Genomic DNA, 18589 nt, shown 5'->3' on the forward strand with positions numbered 1-18589 from the left:
CTTTTTCTGTATCCATACACTGAAACATGCTGACCTCCCTTTGAACTTGGTCTTCTCACATGGTAAACATAAAGATCTTTTGTTTCCAGTGGTGAGGAGACATTTCCAATTCTTGTCTATTAATTCCATGTTGATGTTTTTACATAATTTTTAGAATTTTTCTTTTTCCTTCTTGAAATCTTCTCAAAGATTGGGCATTCTCTACACAGTACAGAGTATATTGGAGCTAGAGAGTTTACTCTTTATATAAAGCTCTTGCACTGAAAGAGCATAACATAAAAACTAGGCCTTAGGCCCAGGCTTGAGAATGTGACCTTTGTGATTCAATGCTCCCAGGTATGCTAATCATAAAACAGATAGCAACATTCCTTGTGACCCACCTGCTTCCTGGGTTCTGAGAGTGTTCATTCAAAGAAAATCACCCTGACCCACCCTGACCATGGCTGGAACCCGCTATCCAAAAGTGCTATTGCTAGAGGTTCATTGTAACTGTCTTGACTTTCCACTTCCTTGTAATTCTTAACTGGTATTTTTGGTGTTTTTCTCCCCACCCCTTTGAGTTGTGGTTTCTTCCTTTAAATACTCCCTTACCCAGATACTCGGGGAGCCACGGTTCTCTACCCCTGTGTGGTGTATGACCGTGAGCCCGAGAGCACTCTTGATAATAAAAGTCCTCTTGCAGTTTGCAGCAAGACCTTTTCTCATGAGTGGTTTGGGGTGTCACCTCTCCTGAGTCAGAACGTGGGGGAGTCCTCACGTTGTGGTTCTTTCACAAGCATCAACACAGGGACCCAAGTTCAGATCCCAAGTACTCACATAAAATCTGAGAGTGGTAGCACTTGCTGTAATCCCAGCACTGGTGAGGCAGAGACAGGAGCAACCTCAGGGCTTGCCTGCAAGCTAGTCTACTCAGGTTCAGAGAGAGAACTGGCTGAATACAGAAGGTGGGGTATGAATGAAGAAGGCACCCAGCCTTGATCCCTACATGCATGTGAACATGCAAGAACTAAACAGAGATATAATGAAACTAACAGACACTATGAATCAAATAGACTTAACAAACATCTATAGGATGTTCCACCCAAACACAATGCAATATAACTTCTTCTCAGCACCTCATGAATTCTTCTCCAAATAGAACCATGTAGTCACCCACAAAGCAAGTTTCAACAGATAAAGAAAATTGAAGTGGGGCTGGAGAGATGGCTCAGCAGTTAAGAACACTAACTGCTCTTCTGAAAGTCCTGAGTTCTAATCCCATCAACCACTTGGTGGCTCCCAACTGTTGTGAATAGCCCTGGAGCTAATTATATTAGATGTTAATTCCATTCTCCTGTGAGTGGTTGTGAATAAGGAATGAGTCAGCACTCAGGTGATTTCCTGTAAACCTGCTTCCCACCTTCATTTGTAAAATAAAGGAGAGCTGATGATTGGGCAGATCAAAGGGAAGGTGGAGCAGAAGGTGAGAGAGAGAAGGAGAAAATTTGAGAGGGAGAGGATGCAGAGGAGGAGGAAGAACAAAAGCAGAGCAGAAAAGCACATGGCCTAGAGAAACCCAAGTTCTAAGGGGTCTCATAGATGGAGAAGATGGTTGTGTAGCAGTAGATCTGCCTAGTCTAAGCATACAGCTTGTATTCATATTAACTGTGTTGTGTTATCATTGACAGGGCATATTTGGGTTGGAGATTTACCACAACATACAACTATCCAGAATGAGACCTGATGTCCTCTTCTGTTGCATCTGAATACAACTATAGTGTACTTACATATAATAATCAATAAAACTTCAGGCTGGAGCAAGCAGATCCTGAGCCATCGTGGCTGATCAAAGTAAGCAACCTTCACTCCCAGCAACCAGGTGATGGCTCATAACCATTAGTACAGCGACACTGTACCCATATACATAAAATAAATAAATAAATAAATCTTCAAAAAAGAAAGAAAATTGAAGTAATAGTATCATATCAGACAATATGAATAAAGCTGTATTTCAATAACAACAGAAAACCTAAAGCCTAAATACACTTGGAGATTGAACAACTCAATGATCTCTGGAAATGAAAGAAAAAAAAAGATATTAAAGACTGTATAAAATTAAATGCAAATGAAGGCAAAACATACCAAAATTTATGGGACACAATGAAAGCAGCCCTAAGAGTAAAGTATATAGTGCTAAGTGCCTGTATAAAGTACCTCCAGAGCTCATATGTCTAGCTGCATATGTAACAGAAGATGGCCTAGTTGGCCATCACTGGGAAAAGAGGCCCCTTGGTGTTGCAAACTTTATATGCCCCAGTACAAGGGAATGCCAGGGCCAAAAAGTGGGAGTGGGTGGGTAGGGAAGCAGAGCTGAGGAAGGGTATTGGGAACTTTCAGAATAACCCACCGAGACTAGTATGAGCAGGTGAGAGTGTGGACTACAGAAGCTAACAGCTTCTGGGGCAGTCAGAAGCCACAGAATTTCTGAGGCAGACCCTGATTCAGGCTCCAGACATCTGGGCATCTTCCCTGCCAGAGGAGAGGTGTCCACCCTGGCCAGGAGGGCTTTGCTGGAGCATCTCGGGGAGCCATCTTGGTTCCTGGAGCCCTCTGAGACTAGTCTGCGCAGGTGAGAGTGTGGACTACAGAAGCTAACAGCTTCTGGGATAGGCCCTGTTTTGCGCCTTAATCTTCTGCCAGGAGGCAGGTTCAAATGCCAGATATCTGTGCACCTTCCCTGCAAGAGGAGTGCTTGCCTGCAGAGAGTGTTCTACCCACTTAAACTCAGGAGAGAGCTAGTCTCCCAGGTCTGCTGATAGACGATAACAGAATCACGAGAGGAACAAGCTATAACCAGAGACAACTATAACAACTAACTCCAGAGATTACCAGGTGTCGAAAGGCAAACGTAAGAATCTTACTAACAGAAACCAAGACCACTCACCATCATCAGAACCCAGCACTCCCACCTCAGCCAGTCCTGGGCACCCCAGCACACCCGAAAAGCTAGACCCAGATTAAAAAGCATATCTCATAATGATGGTAGAGGACATCAAGAAGGACTTTAATAACTCACATAAAGAAATACAGGAGAACACTGCTAAAGAGTTACAAGTCATTAAAGAAAAACAGGAAAACACAACCAAACAGGTAGTAGTCCTTAAAGAAAAACAGGAAAGCACATCCAAACAGATGATGGAAATGAACAAAACCATACTAGACCTAAAAAGGGAAGTAGACACAATAAAGAAAACACAAAGTGAGGCAACACTGGAAATAGAAAACCTAGGAAAGAAATCTAGAACCATAGATGGGAGTATCAGCAAGAGAATACAAGAGATGGAAGACAGAATTTCAGGGACAGAAGATTCCATAGAGAACATGGGCACAACAATCAAAGAAAATGCAAAATGCAAAAAGATCCTAACTCAAAACATCCAGGAAATTCAGGACACAATGAGAAGACCAAACCTACGGATAATAGGAGTAGATGAGAATGAAGATTTTTAATTTAAAAGGTCAGTAAATATCTTCAACAAAATTATAGAAGAAAACGTCTCTAACCAAAAGAAAGAGATGCCCATGAACATACAAGAAGTCTATAGAACTCCAAATAGACTGAAGCAGAAAAGAAATTCCTCCCGATACATAATAATCAGAACAGCAAATGCACTAAATGAAGATAGACTATTAAAAGCAGTAAGGGGAAATGTCAAGTAACATATAAAGGCAGACCTAGTAGAATTACACCAGACTTCTCACCAGAGACTATGAAAACCAGAAGATCCTGGACAGATGTTATACAAACACTAAGAGAACACAAATGACACCCCAGGGTACTATACCCAGCCAAACTCTCAATTACCATATGTCTTAGTTAGGGTTTTACTGCTCTGAACAGACACCATGACCAAGGCAAGTCTTATTAAAAACATTTACTTGGGGCTAGCTTATAGGTTCAGAGGTTCAGTCCATTATCATCAAGGTGGGAACATGGCAGCATCCATGCTGTCATGGCGCAGGCAGAGCTGAGAGTTCTATGTCTTCATCCAAAAGCTGCTAGTGGAAGCATGACTTCCAGGCAACTGGGGTGAGAGTTTTAAGCCCACACCCACAGTGATACACCTACTCCAACCAGGTCACACCTATTCCAACAAGGCCACACCTCCAAATGGTGCCACTCCCTGGTCCAAGAATATACAAAGCATCACACCATAGAAGAAGAAACGAAAGTATTCCATTACAAAACCAAAATCACACATTATCTTTCCACGAATCCAGCCCGTCAAAGGATAATAAAGGGAAAACCCAAACACAAGGGGGAAATTATGCCCAATAAAAAGCAAGAAAGTAATCCTTCAACAAACCTAAAGGAAGACAGCAACAAGAACAGAATGCCAACTCTAGCAACAAAAATACAAGGAAGCATAACTACTGTTCCTTAATATCTCTTAATATCAATGGACTCAATACCCCAATAAAAAGACATAGACTAACAGACTGGCTACATAAACAGGACCCAACATTTTGCTGCTTACAGGAAACGCATCTCAGGGAAAAATACAGACACTACCTCAGAATGAAAGGCTGGAAAACAATTTTCCAAGCAAATGGTCTGAAGAAACAAGCTGGAGTAGCCATTCTAATATCGAATAAAATCAACTTCCAACCCAAAGTTATCAAAAAAGACAAAGAGGGGCACTTCATACACATCAAAGGTTAAATCTTCCAAGAGGAACTCTCAATTCTGAATATCTATGCTCCAAATGCAAAGGCATCCATATTTATTAAAGAAACTTAAGATCTAAGCACACATTGCACCTCACACAATAATAGTGGGAGAGTTCAACACCCCACTCTCATCAATGGACAGATCCTGGAAACAAACTAAACAGACACAGAGAAACTAACAAAAGTTATGAAAGAAATGGATTTAACAGATATCTACAGAACATTTTATCCCAAAACAAAAGGATATACCTTCTTCTTGACACCTCACGGTACCTTCTCCAAAATTGACCATATATAATGAATCACAAAAACAGCCTCAAAAGATACAAGATTATTGAAATTATCCCAAGCATCCTATCAGATCACCACGGACTAAGGTTGATCTTCAATAACAACATAAGTAATAGGAAGCCAACATTCAGGTGGAAGCTGAAAACAACACACTACTCAAGGATAACTTGGTCAAGGAGGAAATAAGGAAAGACATTAAAGACTTTTTAGAGTTTAATGAAAATGAAGCCGCAACATAACCAAACTTATGGCACACAATGAAAGCATTCCTAAGAGGATCATACATCATGATCAATTAGGCTTCATCCCACGGATGCAGGGATGGTTTAATATATGGAAATCTATCAACATAATCCACTATATAAACAAACTCAAAGACAAAAACCACATGATCATCTCATTATATGCTGAGAAATCAATTGACAAAATCCAACACCCATTCATGATAAAAGTCTTGGAAAGAGCAGGAATTCAAGTCCCATACTTAAAAATAATAAAAGTAATACATAGCAAACCAGTAGCCAACATCAAAGTAAATGGAGAGAAACTTGAACCAATCCCACTAAAATCAGGGACTAGACAAGGCTGCCCACTTTCTCCCTACCTATTCAATATGTACTTGAAGTCCTAGCCAGAGCAATTCGACAACAAAAGGAGATCAACGGGACATAAATTGGAAAGGACGAAGTCAAAATACCACTATTTGCAGATGATATGATAGTATATATAAATGACCCTAAAAATTCCACCAGGGAACTCCTAAACCTGATAAACAGCTTCAGTGCAGTAGCTGGATATAAAATTAACTCAAACAAATCAATGACCTTTCTCTACACTAAGATAAATAGGCTGAGAAAGAAATTAGGGACACAACACCCTTCACAATAGTCACAAATAATAACTTGGTGTAACTCTAACTAAGGAACTGAAGATATGTATGATAAGAACTTCAAGTCTCTGAAGAAAGAAACCAGAGAAGGTCTCAGGAGATAGAAAGATCTCCCATGCTCATGGATTGGCAGGATCAATATAGTAAAAATGGCTATCTTGTAAAAGCAATCTACAGATTCAATGCAATCCCCATCAAAATTCCAACTCAATTCTTCAATGAATTAGAAAGGGTAATTTGGAAGTTCATCTGAAATAACACAAAACCTAGGATAGCAAACTCTTCTCAATGATAAAAGAACCTCTGGTGGAATCACCATGCCTAACCTAAAGCTGTACTACAGAGCAATTGTGATAAAAACTGCACGGTATTGGTAGAGTGACAGACAGGTAGACCAATGGAATAAAATTGAAGACCCAGAAATGAACCCACATTTGTTAAGCAGAGATGTTATACTAGCTGAAACAGTTCTGAAGTTACCTTTTCTATAACATTTGGGTTTAACCTTGCTCTGCTTGCTCTGTCCCAGTCTGATCCTGAACTCAGGAATCTGTCTGCCTTTAAAAACATTAAAAAAAAAAAGCTGAATGTGAGAATGGGATCTCCTGTGATCACCACTCCCTAAATCTCTTTATCTCCTTCCTTAGTATCTTTCTGACAAGTTAGCTACAAGACAAATGCTTTTCTTCCTTTAGATTTGTTAAGCCCCTCATGATTCAAATTGCATCATTATTTTTTGAGGAATTAACATGTTTTGAACCCATGTTTTTATATGTCTTTTCCAAGCTTTAAAGGGAAGTCCCAAAGGCCCCAGCATTTACAATTTTGCTGAAACATTAGCCACACCTTTGCCTCCTGGACTTGTGATCACCATGCAGTCATTAGCTTTAACTGGGAGGACATTGGACATTCCTTAAAAGAATATGTACATATTATTGTTTTGATTTGATTTGATTTGACTTGTTTTCTCTCTCTCTCTCTCTCTCTCTCTCTCTCTCTCTCTCTCTCTCTCTCTCCCACTCTCTCTCTCTCTCTCTCTCTCTTTTGTTCTTTTTTTCTTCCTTCTTCCCTCCTTCCAGAGATAGGCAAATTTCTGAGTTCAAGGCCAGCCTGGTCTACAGACTGAGTTCCAGGACAGTCGGGGCTATATATAGAAACCCTGTCTCAAAAAAAAAAAATTTAAAAAAATTGAGCACCAACATCTAGGCACAATATTATTGGTAAAATAGTGCACCATTTAAACTGATTGGTCTTTAGGGAATGAGGTAACTAGAATGTCCCACATCTGAAGGTGTACAAAGGTCTATCCTGTGGAATGTGTCCCCACCCCTAGGTTGGTCCCTGCCCTGTGGTCTGAGGAATGTTAATGGACTCTCCCTTCTGTAAGGGCAAGTGTTTCATGACCTTCCCAAAGTTCCTGAGCTGACCTTTTCAGGGTCATCAGCCTTTTTCAGCTTTTCCCTACTTCAACCACAGGAGTCCCTGACTTCAAACCATTGGATGGGTGTAAGTATCTGCTTAGTCAGCTGCTTGTTGGTCCTCTCAGGAGGCAGCCTTGCTAGGCTCCGCCCTATAAGCACACTGTAGAATCAGTAGCAGTGTCAGGCCTTGGAGACCCCCCATGAGAAGGATCCCAATTTGTTCTGGTCACTGAACCGCCTTCCCCTCAGTCTCTTTTCCTTTTTTGTCTCTGAAGTTCTATTAGAAAGGAACAATTCTGGGTCAGAATTTTTGACTTTTGGATGGCAATCCCATCCGTCCATGTAATGTCCAGTCATTATACTGTAGGTGGATTCTACATGTTCCCTCTCTCCACTGTTGGTCATTTCATCTATGGTCCCTCCCTTTGTGTCTTGGGATTCTCTCACCTCTACCAGGACTTTAGTACAGTCTAGAGATCAAGCTTCCTTGATGATGATGACTAATCATTTTGATGTTTTCTAAAGCACTTAGTATAACAGCCTTTTTTAATACACAGAGAAACCTTTGCATGTGGAAGGTTATACATGTGGTTACAGCATCTTCCCAAATTTTGATGTGAGAAGGAAGCAACAAAAATACCTTTGACAATCAAACATATTCATCTGACTCTATGATTCATTTTGAGCAGAAAAACTTGATCATTGTAATTTCTTTAGAAATATTTTTGGGAATTCCTTTCCAGTACAAATATTTGAATGAAATTCTGCACACAATTGGTGGTATTTGATGAACATAAAGCATTTAAAATACAATGTCATGAGCTGGGTCATGATGTAGAACTATGTCAAGTTTTCTCAGAAACCACCAAATTGATTTTCAGAGTGGTTATATAAGTTTATAATCCTAACATCAATGAAGGAGTGTTCTCCTTGCTTCCCATCCATGCCAGTATGTGTAATCTTTTGAGTTTTTTGATCTTAACCATTATGGTGGGTATAAAATGGAACCCCAGAGTTGTTTTGACTTGCATTTCTCTGATGAGTAAGGGCTTTGAACATTTCTTTTTTTTTTCCAAAAACAATTTTTTATAGATATTTTCTTCATTTACATTTCAAATGCTATCCCCAAAGTACCCTATACATTCCCCACGTCCTGGTCCCCAACCCACCCACTCCCACTTCTTGGTCCTGGCATTCCCCTGTACTGGGGCATATGATCTTCACAATACCAAGGGTGTCTCCTCCCATTGATGGCCGACTAGGCCATCCTCTAATACATATGCAACTAGAGGCATAGAGTTCTTGGGATTACAGTTTAGTTCATATCGTTGTTCCTCCTATAGGGTTGCAAACGCCTTTAGCTCCTTTAGTACTTTCTCTAGCTCCTTCAGTAGGGGCCCCATATTCCATCCAATAGATGTCTGTGAGCATACACTTCTGTATTTCCAGGCATTGGCATAGACTCACAATAGAGAGCTAAGTCAGGGTCCTGTCAACAAAATCATCCTGAGTGAGGTAACCCAATCACAAAAGAACTCACATGATATGCACTCACCGATAAGTGGATATTATCCCAGAAACTTAAAATACCCAAGATAGAATTTGCAAAATACATGAAACACAAGAAGAAGGAAGACCAAAGTGTGGACACTTCGCCCATCCTTAGAATTGGGAACAAAACACCCATGGAAGGAGTTACAGAGACAAAGATTGGAGATGAGATGAAAGGATGGACCATCCAGAGACTGCCCCACCCGGGGGTCGATCCCATAATCATCCACCAAACGCAGACACTATTGCATATGTCAGCAAGAATTTGATGAAAGGACCCTGATATAGCTGTTTCTTGTGAGGCTATGCCAGTGCCAGGCAAACACAGAAGTAGATGCTCACAGTCAGCTATTAGATGGAAAACAGGGCCCCCAATGGAAGAGCTAGAGAAAATACCCAAGTAGCTGAAGGGGTCTGCAACCCTATAGGTGGAACAACAAAATGAACTAACTACTACCCCCAGAGTTCGTATCTTTACCTGCATATGTAGCAGAAGATGGCCTAGTCGGCCACCATTGGGAAGAGAGGCCCCTTGGTCTTCCAAGCTTTATATGCCCCAGTACAGGGGAAACACCAGAGCCAAGACATGGGAGTTGGTGGGTAGGGGAGCATGGGGGGAGGGGGGAAGCAACGTTTAGGGGACTTCCGGGATAGCATTTGAAATGTAAATAAAGTAAATACCTAATGAAAAATTGGAAGGAAAAAAAAAAGTCTTTCACCAGTAATTGACTGTTGAATGTATTGGAGAGCTTGGCTATTTTACCTTCAATTTTTGGTGTCAATGGCAAGTGCTGTTCTTTGTCTCTAATGGAGGCGCCATCCAAATTTTTTGTTCTCTTTGTTGCCATATGACAATGTTTCTAGTTTTTTCTCTTTGTTGAAACAATTGTGCCTAAATGAGTTCTAATATTACATGGATATGTTTAGCTTTTTTGTTTTTAGGGACTGTCTCTCAGTTTTATATATTATGTTACACAGAAGACTTCGTTTTCTTCACTATGAGTATTTTCTGTATATCCATTTGATAATATCTGACAACAAATAGGTTCTTAATGTAGGTGTGAGTATTATTTTATTTAACACTTTTGCTTAGTTATTACTCAGTTTTCCGGTGACGTCATACTGTCAGAAAGCTGGTGTTTCCAGTATAAGCATTCATCAGATTGAAATACTATTTATTGTGTACTATGACCAATGCTCAAGAAAAATACAGAAAATTAATAAACAGGAATTTGAGGTATATGAGCCTAGATAATGACTTAATTAATTTGTTTTTAATAGATTTTCAAATGCTAAAATGGCATTTGTGGGCTGGAGAGATGGCCCAGTGGTTAAGAGCACTAGCTGTTCTTACAGACATCCTGAATTCAGTTCCCAGCAACCACATGGTGCCTCCCAACCATCTGTAATGGAATCCAATGCTCTCTTTTGGTGTGTTTGAAGACCACTATGGTGTACTCATTTACATAAAATAAGTAATTAAATCTTTAAAAAATTGCCAAAAAAAAAAAAAAAAGAACTGAATGATCTGAGCAGTCCACTAACCCCCTTTCAATAGAATAAAAGAGAATACTATACACAAAAGATTCAAGATACAAGGACCAGCTTTGAGGACAACTGCAGGAAGGTAGTGGCGTTTGTAGGAAAGAAGCTATGTTGGGGCTGGAGAGATGGCTCAGCAGTTAAGAACACTGACTGTTCTTTTGAAGGCCTTGAGTTCAAATCCCAAAAACCACATGGTGGCTTACAGCCTTCTATAATGACATCTGACATCCTCTACTGGGGTGTCTGAAGACAGGTACAGTGTACTTACATAAAAATAATAAATAAATCTTATTTATTTTTTTAAAAAAAGAAATTATGTATGCAGGAGGTGACACAGCTAGAGGAGTGGGACTACCTAAGACCATAGAGTCAGGGCAATTTCATCATAATCTCAAATTGCTGAACAAGAAGCTATAAGTTTTGGTGTTTTCCCTGCTGAATTTTGGTCTTGTTTGGTCTGTTCATTCTTTCCTATCCTCTGATTTTTTTTCTGGTAAGGTGTGTTTTATTATAACACTGTATGTTGGAAACATAATGGCTCTCTTAAGAATATGGTACAGTGTGGTCAGATAAAAATAGTTTTTACTTCTGGAAAAACTTGTAGTAGTTAAATGAGAGTGGTTCCCATAGTCTCATATGTTTGAAAACTTACGTTTAGTTTGTGGAGTTCTTTGGGACAGAGAGAATACATGTGGCCATTTTGCAAGAGGTCTGGCACATGGGTGCATTTTCAGGTTTTAACATCTTCTGACCATGCCCATATTGCTAGCTACCTCTTGCCTGTGGTTCAAAATATGAATTCTCATCTCTGCCTGATGTCATGTGTTTATGCTGCCATGATTGACTGTAACACTTTGGCACTGTAAGCCTGATTTTATATCTTAAGTTATAATTTGTTTGTCCATGCTGTGTTTTTTGATAACAATAGAAAAGTCAATATACACACGTGTTGTATGGAAGGTCAGAACCCAGAAAGTCACCCCTTCCAACTATAGGAACCAGGATGGAATATTGTTCAAACTTTATCTCTAGAGCAGTTATAATCTGTCCTGTGTCTTTGAAGTTAGGAATAATCCCAAGATTGACAATTATAGACTTCCCTGAAGAAGCAACCCCTTTATGAACATTCTCCTTTACTTCTAAACCACCCAATACCAAATCATGAATCATGTCAATCTTGTATTGAAGACTCTCATTTAAGTAATGGTGGCCCAAAACACAGGATTAAATATATACTACTCTTTATTACAGATCCAATAGGTGTTTTAAATTGTAGTTTATTTACTGAGTCAAGGTCAACTGCATTCTAAATGAGTGCCTGTCTCAAAATAAAAAGGATGCTAAACAATCCAAACATATACATATATATATATATATATGGTTTTTCGAGACAGGGTTTCTCTGTATATCCTTGGCTGTCCTCGAACTCACTTTGTAGACCAGGCTGTCCTCAAACTCAGAAATCTGCCTGCCTGTGTCTCCCAAGTGCTGGGATTAAAGGCATGTGCCACCACCACCCAGCTCTAAACTTTATTTTTTAAGGGCCAGTTAAAGACTATTCTTTTTCCTGTTCCAAATTAATCCTAAAGAAAAACATTCAGTAATTCCTATGTTTACTATGGTATTTTCTCTAATCATGTTCTATGTTAAAGGACAACTTTTCTTTTTGACTTGTTTTTCCCCAATAATCTTGAGATTTACATGGTGTAAATTGTTTCCAGTGTTCATGGTATGGTTTTAGAGCTGCCAGGTTTTTAACTAAATTACTAACTGCAAAGCAATTCTAGCTTTGTAATCGCCTACTATGAACCTTGGCCTTGAGTTTAAATATAAAATTTCCTCTTTTTTCACTCAGGGCTGCTATTCTCTCCTAATTCTGAGGAGACTGCAGGATTGGCCTGGAAATAAATAAATTTTTACTTCACATCTGTTGGGAGCTATTTAGACAACACTATTGTCCTGATCTCTAAATTGGGCCTCTCCCCCTGAGAAGAAAAGGGGGTCAAAAGCTGGCCACCTACACACCATTGCCGATGTCCTGAACACACCCTGATACCACCAAGTTCCTGCTTCCCCGAGTAACTGACAAAGAATGTGCAATTCTATTGCCCCCTCCCCCCGCACTGATAAGTACTTCTCCTTTTGCTTGTATTGCCCCACTCCTCCCGCTGATAAGTATCTGTACTACCCCTTTAGCTTGTGCATTTAAGCCTTGGGCCTTTCTCAATACATTGGGGTCTTGATGCAATCCAGAAAGTTTCCGTGTCGTTATTTTCACAAGAACCTCGTCTCTCTCTCTACCACCACCCCCCCAATTTGATTTTTAGGAGAAGGTCCCCTCGAGACCCTCGAATAAGTGGACCTGCTGGATCGGTCAAGTGGCACCAGACATGGGGCACGAGGTACGACCACCCTCCGAACAATGGATTAAAGAGGTACCACGCAGATAGTGAGACAGTGGGAGAGTCCCCCACCACTTCACTAGAGTGTCACGGACGGACATCGGACATCGGAGGGGTAAGCCTAGGCATTCAGTTGTTGTCCCATTAACCATGGGGAAGATTCTGTCCAAAGAGGCAGTCTTTATTCGAGAGATGAAGGGTTCTCTTAAGGAGAGAGGGATAAGAGTTTAAAAAAAAAGGATTTAATAAAGTTTTTTTTTTGTTTTGTGGACAAGAGATGTCCATGGCTGGTATTGAATGGTTCAGAAATACACCCTTTAACTTAGAATAAAGTAGGCAAAGATATTAATGCTTTGATAAAACAAGAAGATGTCCCTGAGTCCTTTTTTTAGCAATTGGGAAATCATCAGAGATCTCCTTAAACAGGCAGAAGAGGGTGGAGAAGGTGCTCACCTCCTAGTCCTTACTGAAGATTTTTTAGAAAACTCCCGATAGCCATCTCGCAAAAGCGAAACTAAGCTGCTGGCGCACAGTATCTATATTAGAAGGTTTAGCAGGGGAAGGCTACTTGATACCCAATGAATGAAATAAAGTTGTTCAGTCTGTCCTCACTAGAGACAAATATTTAACTTGGAAGTCAGAGTTTAGGGCTGCCCTGAGAAGTAAAACTAAAAGTTTAGATATAAATGGTATGATCAAACTTTGTAATGAGGTAGATGTGTTTTCTCAACAAGTTTCTAAGTCTATTAACCTGGCCATTGGGGCTGCTCTACAACTAAATAAAGGAGAAAAAACTTGCTATAGATGCAACCAACCTGGACATTTTGCTAGAGAATGCCCTACACAAAGACAGAACACCCTAGTAACTAAGGTCCAGGGAAACGGCCAGAGGGCCCCCCTGCGAGGCCCGTCTCCCCAATAACAACTGCAGACAACCCCCTACCCCCCACGGGAGATTGTGCAGGGTTTCAGCAGAAAGCACATCAAGCTCGAGAGTGCGGCCTTCTTCGCCCTGAGCCCCTCATGGCCTCGGCCATGCCAGGTGAGCCCGAGGGGCCCGGGAGCAGCCTAGGTCCCTACCTTGGCAGACGCCAGGTGCCCTCGCCCTCGAGGCAGCCACCAGGTAGGCCTGAAGGCCAAGGCTGGGCCTTCGGGGCTTCTGCGGCCTAAGGCAGCAGGTCTGAGCAAGAACACTCTGCCATTGCAGGCCCGCCCATGGCCAAGCATGCAGACCTGGATAAACCGAGGCCTCGATGGGCCTGGACAAAGGTGGGGGGGGGGCGCTCTTCCACTGATTTACTGTGGTCTATATTGAATGCTTCTGCTTTAGCCTTGTTGGATAAGACACAAAGAGATAATGCGTCAGAATTTAAAGATTGCTGGATGTGCTTTTCTGCTTCCCCGCGCCCTTTTATGAGGGCATAGCCTTATTTGGAAATTTTACCCTGCTTTCAGATGCTAGGCAGCTTCCCTTTGAGTCAGTTCAGCTTACCTTGACAGAACTCTCTGGCGTAGGAAGTTGTGTGTTGGGCCCAGGCATGCTTCTGCGAGGCCCTTGCTAGAGATTTGCAATAACACGTTAAGAGTAAATAAAAATGGGTTTTAAAGAGACTTCATAATGGTCAAAATATAGCTCAATTATTATTGTTACCTTATTTACAACTCCCCAATCCTGCATTGTGTCAAAAAATTCATAGATTGGGTTTTATTGGAAGTTAAGAAATCATTTCCTAAAACATATATAATTCATTTTGCCGATGGTGTTTTTGTTGGTTGCAAAAAATAGAGAGCGTTTTTGCAGATGGCTATAAAATATTTGACTAAGTGTGCACTGATAATGGCTTCAAAAAAGATTCAGCATGGTAAACTTTTAGGCTATTTGAGACATTTAGTGTATAGAGATTGTGTGTTTTCTCAAAAATTTGCCCTCAGATTAAATAAATTAGAAGTTTTAGATGCTTGCCAGAGCTGTTAGAAAATTTTGGATTTTAATCTTGGTTTGACAAGCTGCCTCTTACAAGCAGGAAAGGAAAGGAAGGGATAGAGGAAAATGGATTTTAGAACTCTCCCAGGGACAGAGAGAAATCGGGGGGATGCCCTGTTTTATTCTCTCTGGCCCCTACAGGAGAAGTTCTCTACCCTCTTTCTATTGTCTATGTTTGGTGCACCAATCACGTGTCAATTCATGTATGTTTTCTGTTTCATTGTCTGAATGATTGTTTCGTTGTCTGAATGACTGGCTGTTTTATGTTTCATGTTAAAGAAAATAAAATGGTTAAAACTTTACCTGCTAAATCACTCTCAGTTTGCACAACTGAGGATCAGAGGCCCCTCCCTTTAGCCAAACATCAAGCACAGCAGGAGAGGTCCTGCTGAAAAATTTGTTTTTAAAGAAAAGGAATCTGCAAACTCTTAGTTCTAAGGCAAATAAGTTGATAGTTGGTTTTTTTCCCTAAAAAATTCTCTACAATTTTGTGAGTATTGTGTTTAGCAAATGACAAAGTGTGTTTTTATCTTATAAGTATAGCTATAAAAAGTAAAATTCTTTGGTTGATCTAAATTTATAAGATTCGTGTAGCCACTTCATTTGGGTTTTGACTGGTCTTAAAGGTATAAATATAATCTGCATATCTTGGTCATAGAGAATTGGCTAATAAGTTATTTGGGTATGATTAAAAAGGTATAACACTGGTTACAAAGTTAGCTTAAGTAGTAACTCAGGGCTAGAGTCATTTTCAAACAAAAGCACCTGGCATAAACCCGCCCAGAAAATTACTCCTCTAAAGATACTCCTAAATTGACATAATATTTTATGTAATTCTTATCCTAAAAAGTAGACTTATAGAGATAAGTTTTTAAAACAATGTCTCTTTAATAGAACATTAAAATTTACACTGTCATGCATTCATGAATTGGCAGCCAAACTTTGTAACGTGATAGTGATGTTTCTAGTATTGATTTTAAGGAGAATAAATTGTTTAAAATTGGGTCTTGCTTTCCAAAAGTTATAGATATATTCTAATATTGCAACGGAAACTTAAAAAATATGGTTAACATTGCCAGTGTTCCATTGACTGCAGCTTGCAGTTTGATTTCAAATTTAAGATCTTTAATTCACCTGTATATTGTAATTAAGATAATTATAAGAGTAATCATCTTTAAAAAGGAGTATCAAAAATTAGAGACATAGACAGTTAAATTGTTCCTCTAAAATCGGTCCTTATTACAGGAAGGCCAAAATGCTCAGATTAAAAAATATTTTATGTTTGAGTTAATGCAGGGCACAAGGCAACCCCAAAAAAAGCTTGTAACCTTCTTTTATCTTGCAAACAGTGCCTGAGAAAGTTTGCCCTGTGTTCAAGGGAATTTCTTTTTAGCTTTGTTGCAGATCTATTCAGATGTTTTTTTGCTTTTAATGAACTGGTGATCACTAGATAATTTTGCCTGTAGGTATGGCTAACATAGCTTTACAATATGTAAGAAATTTTTATTGTCTGCTTCAATACAAGAAACAAAGTTTAACTCTTTCAGTATATATTGTTTCCTAAATGAAAAGTATTCTATTAGCCAATGCCTCTAAAGGAAAGTTTAAAGTTCTGGGGAATAATTGTTGCTCCATAAGATTCAGAGGCAATATTTTTAATATTTAGGGTTTTAGTTATACTGGAAAATTGTGGTAAAATTTGCTTTAAAATTTTATTTTCAAAAGCTTCCAGGAGATGTTAATTGGCTAAAGACCTTACCTTAAACTGACCACAGGAGAACCTAAGCCTTTGTTAGGTGCTATCAAGTGAGATTCAAATTAACTGGTGAGAACCAAAAAGGCTTTAAGAGGAAGTAGAGGAAAAGCTCTACAATCTATTGGTATCGATTATAATTGGTGGTAATCAAATATTAGCTACATATTCTAGTTATTGTTATTAAATGTGTCCACAGCTATTCTTTGGCAGGAAAAATCATTAAAGTAAAATCATTCTTCTTTACCTTAAAGTTTTAACATCCTATTATAAAGCTGCTGTGGTGCTAATTAAGAATTCCTTGTTCCAAACACCAATTGGTTATTGCAAAATATTGATATTTGACCTATTGCATACCATCATTTTAAATAAAATTGATACTCATCCTAAAAATAGGTTAAAATTGCTTATATACATACTTTTGTATCTTCTATAAATTCATGCATGCATGCATCCCATTTACTGTATTTAAAAACAATTCTTCTATGGGAAAAAATATATGTGAATTGATCACATGTTTATTCTTTCGAGTTTCTGCCTGCTTCAGCACAGATAATTAAATTATGTGCTGTAGATGGTGTTTTAAAATGTTAAAGATTGCCTGGAAAAGAGCTCTTAAGACAATGCCACGCTAGATTTATATCCCAGGTAGATTATGGATCTTATACAAAAATAATTGGCCATATAATCTCATTCTTTCCATCATCAAAATAGTAATGGCTTAAAATAATAATTTGGTACTTAAAATAAATAAATAAATAAATAAATAAATAAATATGCATGTCATATTGTAAAGATTTGCTCTCAGTGTCCTCAGTTTCTACCTGTTCCACACATTGGTGTTAATTCTCAAGGACTTATACTTAATCAATTATTGCAAAAGGATACTCATTTTTAATAAAAAAATATACACATGACTATTGATACCTTTTTAGTCTTTCTAATTACAAGTACTTTAACAAGAAAAACAACTAAAAGTATAGTTAATCATTGCCTGTGTTGATTTTTTTTTCTTGGTGTTCTAAATCAAATTAAAACTGGCTATTACAACCAAAGATTTGAGATGTTTTGTCAACAGTTTAATGTTACACATGTTACTGAGATATTTTATGATTCTCAAAGACAAGGTATTATAAAACTTTAAAAACTATATCTTCTTTAAAAACAAAGAAGGGGAGAAATTATATCCCTGTGCACATTATTTGGATCACATTTTTGTTTTTGGAAAAACTGGATATAATAGTGTCTAGGGCAGATAATAAGGATCTTCTTATTGGCACATGTCATGATCCTGTTCAGATACTTAATATGGGGAAAACGGGGAATGTTTCTGTTTTTTCCACAGAATGCTTACAAGAGCATGCTAGCTTCCAATGTGACAGGCTGACCTGTGACCTGTGAGTGCCCTGACAGTGGTGACCAGAAAGCTGTGTTGAGTGCACAAAAGAGGAGACATCTGAGAGCAGCCACTTACAAACAGATAAAGAAACTTCGTATCTCCACCATGGGCTGCAGCAAGGAGTACCAACCTGGTGCCAACTTAAAATAAAGACAACTAAAAAAGCTGACTAATGAGGCAAAAAGACTGGTACAGAGAATGTACAAGATGCTTTCGTCAGAGACACTGTTTTTGGCTATTCAGGCCAGATCCTTATAGCTATGAAAGTTTGTGTACCTTACCTATATGCTTATTGTTAGATAACTTTAAGAGTTAAGATCGCCAATCTTGGCAAGTCTTTTTACATTCATTATAATTCTTGTCAATCAATTTATTGTGTAGATCCTAATTTAGATAAGAAATCTACTGTTATGTTTTTGTAAGAGACCTGCTTATGTTTTGCGACCTATTAGAGTTAGAAAATGATCCTTGGTTTAATAATCTGAAAATGCAAACTTTAAAAAGGTATCTACAACAGCTTTAGATTAGCAGCTACATACTGCACATTTTGTTAATGATAAGCATAGAAATATTTCCATAGTTTTGTCAGAGCAACATATTATATAGATAAAAATTTGGAGGCAAAAGATAGCATCCTAGAAAGT

At 38.9% G+C, this 18589-nt stretch overlaps 1 long non-coding RNA gene across 1 annotated transcript; it reads left to right on the top strand.

Moving 5' to 3' along the window:
* Nucleotides 1-1795: 1795 nt before the first annotated feature.
* Nucleotides 1796-17931, top strand: Gm40030. The gene is made up of 3 exons (XR_867141.2): nt 1796-1830; nt 12735-12924; nt 17892-17931. It is a non-coding gene; the product is annotated as a predicted gene, 40030 (long non-coding RNA).
* The last annotated feature ends 658 nt before the right edge of the window (nt 17932-18589 follow it).

Source organism: Mus musculus, chromosome 2, assembly GCF_000001635.26.
Source record: "Mus musculus strain C57BL/6J chromosome 2, GRCm38.p6 C57BL/6J".
Taxonomy (NCBI): Eukaryota; Metazoa; Chordata; class Mammalia; order Rodentia; family Muridae; genus Mus; species Mus musculus.